Here is a 4,868-nt window from a genome sequence, read left to right as displayed (position 1 = left end):
GTACCTGGACAAGCAAGAGAACAAGACCAAATTCGTGGTTAGCAAAACCGTGCTTGGGTTTTATTAACCTGCTTCAACATTTTCTCGTTTTCAAACTGGATTAACAGTTAATTCGGGCCTGGTGGTGCGACTTCGGGCCCAATTCAACTTCTTATCCTTTTCTTTTACTATCTCTTTCGGGCCTGAATGCTAGTTTTTCTAGATAGTTTGAGGGGTAAAAGGGCGGGAATCCAATTTTATGTATTAGAATGATCCATGATCCGTTCTTCAGATGATCAAGTGAATTTTATCTATATAGATTCTTCTGCAACTTATGTTTACTTTAAATCTTAAACTAAATAACAGAAGATTCTTTAATTAATCCATCAATTATCCTTGAATTCGAATTACAGAGTAAAGGAAAAGATACTGGAGATTTCTCAATCCAGTTCACATGATTACATGAATTGAAACAAAAAGACATCTTAAAAGAAAAATCGTACCATGGATATGGCAGAGCTACGAGAGATAAGTGCAGGAGTTGTCAACTGGTTATTTAAAGAAAATGTAAGCAGATTGTTATCTCGGGAGTTTTTCAAGTGTTATTTTTTTTTTTGAAGACGTTGTGTCTGGTTTTGGAGAGAGAGTCCTCTTCTTTTGAAGTAGGCTTTCTTTATTTATAGAGGAGGAAAGAGCTCATAATGATAAAAACTGATACAAGACCTTTGACTTGTGGTTCAAGGTCAGCTGCTAGCTCACTGATCTTAACCAGTTTATAGAAGGAATGATGGAGGACTTCTGGTAGGAACTATCGGTTTTCTTTGTGGAGCTCTCTTGATTTGACTTCTTTGTACTTGAAAACCTGGCTGGCAATCTTGATCTTTTCTGGTTTTGGGGGCTTCAGTACGACTTGTTTTCTTGCTGGGAGAGAAGGACGTCAAGTCGTCATTAAATGTGATAATCCCCCTCGGCCTCCCACGTGGGCTCAGAAAACACGCTTATCGATTTTTAGCTTGTAGTGCGAGACAAAGGCCTGACTCTTATGATTTAGGCCTTCTTAGTGATTTCAAAAAGAGGCCCAGTTGGGAAAAGGATGGCTTTTAGAAAAGACAAATGCTAATGGGCCAGGCTTTACTTTTAAAATATTCTTTTTAAAACCTGAAACCATTTTTGGTCCTTTTACCAAAATTGGGTACAAACAGGGACTGGGTGTGGTGAGTAGATATCGAAGAGGGGTGGGGCGCACCGGAGAACATCGGGGAGATACATGGTTTGGTTGAGGGAATTGGGGGATGGATGTTGGGCGTTACAGTGGCGGCGGGGGCATGAGAGAGAGAGAGAGAGAGAGAGAGAGAGAGAGAGAGAGAGAGAGAGAGAGATGATAGTGGTAGATTTGTATTGGGTTGGGGACATAGGGTCGAACGTTGTGGTTGGCGTGTGGGCTGGCGGGGGTGGTGATGCGGAGGGTTTCTCTCTCCCTTCTCTTTCTTTCCTTTTTTTTAATTTTAACTTTCTTGTTTTGGACCAAAATGCTCCTCAACAAGTAATTGCAGTTACTCTAATTTGACAAAAATTGGAAAATGTCTTTGAATTGCACCACATGGGTGAAAATGATCAAATTGAAACCACAAGACTTTAGTAGTAAAAGTGATAAACCACATGGATCAAAAGTGAGGTTTTGCCTAATATAGAAAAGGAGTTTGAGAAATCTGAGCAATTGCCAAATGATGAAGAGAGAACTAGATAGATAGAAGAGGTCGTGTTGATTACTGGGTCTAAGCAAAGAGATAAAAGTCCCTGCTTATGTATGTTCCTTTGGTGTGGAATACATATATAACAAGAATTAACTCCAAAATTTTCCACAGAATTTCCAGAGCAGCTCCCAAATTGACAAACTTGCATTTAATACAATACTACATAAACTAGGGTAACATTAATTTACCCTGAACAAGATTACAATACGCTACATGCTGCCAACATAATACATTAAGCAGGTGTGCTTCATTATAAATCAAGGATAAACCTCAATGAGAGACCTTAAACTCAAACAGGGAGTAATCTTATAGTGGCTAAAACCTGCGTCAGAAAAGAGCTTAGCCCATTCTTTCTCATTCCTTTCTTTCCCTGTAGCCATAACCATCATCAACATATCGAAGAAAAGTTGTGTCTCCCCAGATTCCTTATTTGTATTCTTGTTCTCCACCTTCATATCTACGATAATCACCTTGCCTTTCTTACCCTCTCTTGTAACTGCCTCTTTACAACGCTTGAGTATTTTCACGCATTCTTCATCACTCCAGTCATGCAATATCCACTGTTTGTCACACACAATCACCAAACAAAATCATCAAATTACTTACGGACCCAATTTGATTTATACTTTAAAGTCCAATTGGAAAGCATACTCTGCTTCACATATATTGTATTGATCTATAAATGGAAATCTGTATTTAACAATATAATATCACTAAGGATGAGATGAATTACCTTCAAAAAAATTGCATCGGCCGCAGGAACAGCCTCAAACATGTTCCCTGCAACATATTCCAAGTTCTTACTCCCTTTTAGGTCAGCAACTACATGAGGGAGATCAAGTGCAGTGCATTTCATATGAGGGAAGGCATCAGCAATGGACTTGGCCACAGTTCCCGTCCCACCGCCCACGTCAACCAACGAATCCACTCCTTGAAACACCCCCTTGCAGTCATCAATCATCAAGCATCAAGCTCGAGATCAACCGGGCATCGCTAGTCATGGCCTCATTGAAAAAATTTGCAAGAGTCGGGTCCTGGTTCCCATAATCCCAAAATGTCATCCCATGCACCACGTGAAATGGCGTAGGATTGTCGTTTTGGAACCAAGTGGTCAAATACTGCCATGGATCGGTTAAGATGGGATTGAGCATGTCAAGTAAGAAGGGCCTTGCACTCATGGGATTGTCTTTCAGGAGGAGTGCGGAGGCGTCTGTTAGTACATAACCTTGTTCGCCGCCATTCAGACTTTCTCTGGCAAAGAAGCCGGAGTGGACTAAGATTCGCATGAGGCGTGGGATGAAATGAGCTTTTGTTGGGGAAATTGGCAGGGCGGAGACAAGCTCGGAAAGAGTCATGGGTTGGCCATGTTTTTGGATGACATCTGGTATATCTAATTGAACTGCACATTTGAGGGACATAGAATTTATGAAGCTGAAAATGTGGTTCCAAATGTGGGCTTGTGCTTGGAGTAGCTCATGAGTTGCTCTCATTTCACTTCCCATGCCTTGCTATTGGCTAAAGATTTGGTGAGAATTAAGATTGATGCACATCTCTTTATATAAGTGTGTGGAGTGGAGGGGAGGCAGAGGAGCTTAATGCCATAAAGGAGAGAGATATATTTGGAAATTGGGATACCCATGCTTTCCACGTGAACGAACTAATCCACGTGTTAGACATGTTAACTGGCTCTTATATTTGATGGTCGACTCTATTTTTTTCCTTCTACTGTATGCAATTACTGTTATGTAAACTCTTACAGAAAATAAATAACAATGATTCACGGTAAAATGTGGTTTGTGCACGAAAGACAATAACACAAAACTGGCAAATATAAAACTAAACAAATTCACGCAACATGAATCATGTCAAAGTCATTCATCTTTACATGCAAGTGGCGATTCTTCTTTTCTTTTTTTTTACACGCAAGTAGCTATAAATCAATCAGTGTGTGATGGTCTCTTATACATGCGATATTTATGAAAGATATTTCGGATGAATGATTTGTGAGCATAGGAAAGCACTTTATCACTTATTAGACGATATTCGGTCGCTAAGCATTCGGTCATTGTCTAGCAACTCATTACAAAAGAAAATATAATTAAATTTTGATTGAAATAGATAAAGAAATCTGTCGTAGTGGTGTCCTTGCCAAGTAAGTTTATGGGTGATTTATAGCAGTCAATGAGGTGAGTGGAAGGTTAATACATTCAGGGCTTGTTTGGTACGTCGGACTGTATTGACTAAGTTCCGTCGGATAGTATTAATCTGTTCCGGAGAGTACTAATTATTTATCCATAATATTATAAGGCGTTTGATGCTGTTCTGGATAAATAATCTAACTAAGTTATACTGTGTTTGGTGATGTTTCGGATAACATCAGATCAGACTATTTATAAATAAAAAAATAAAAAAAATCTTTGATAATTTTAACGAAAATTGAGATTCAAATGACACAAATTTTTTTTATAATCACAATAATCCCATAATCAATTCTTCAATAAAATATGTTAGCAATTCTCTTCACACTTGGCTTGAACTTGGGCAAATATATATATTCATCTTTTGGCTTTCCAACTTTCTAAAAAAGATAAATTCACCTAATGAGTTCACCAAATTAAATACAGAAAATTCATAAATATAATTGGTGGGAATGAAATGTAACAACAAGTGAAATTATCTTTATTAAGCCAAATTTATGTCATAAAGTCTCCAAAAATAATATTAAAAAGATGTAATTTGAGACTCTCATCACAACCCCCAACCAGCTTATTGCTAGTCCCTAGCAATCCAAGCGACTAAAAGAAACTCAAATTTTAGCAAAAATGACAAAATAAAATAAATAAAAACAACTAAAACAGCTAAGCCACTTTTGCAGGATACAATTGCATTTAGCATATGCAACAAGCCTTTAAACCCTTAGGTTACCCATTAAGGACGAGTTATAGTCTCGTGAGGGTTTCCAGGGATGACACCCACAAATATCAAGTATGAGGCTTGCACAATTATTCAGAAACATGAAATAAAATAAACTTTGAAAAATAATTTCAACACCTGTCACCAACAAAAAGGGCAAAAGCACAAAGTTTGAATTTTCATTTCATGAACAACGTTAAAAGAGAGAACACTTATTTAACA

The 4,868-nt window shown here is 38.0% G+C and overlaps 1 pseudogene; it reads right to left on the bottom strand.

The window, feature by feature from the left end:
* On the bottom strand, nucleotides 1,980–3,235 carry LOC109948290 (annotated as a pseudogene).

Source organism: Prunus persica, chromosome G3 (genome assembly GCF_000346465.2).
Source record: "Prunus persica cultivar Lovell chromosome G3, Prunus_persica_NCBIv2, whole genome shotgun sequence".
NCBI lineage: Eukaryota > Viridiplantae > Streptophyta > Magnoliopsida > Rosales > Rosaceae > Prunus > Prunus persica.
This window is presented reverse-complemented; position numbering and strand designations above follow the sequence as displayed.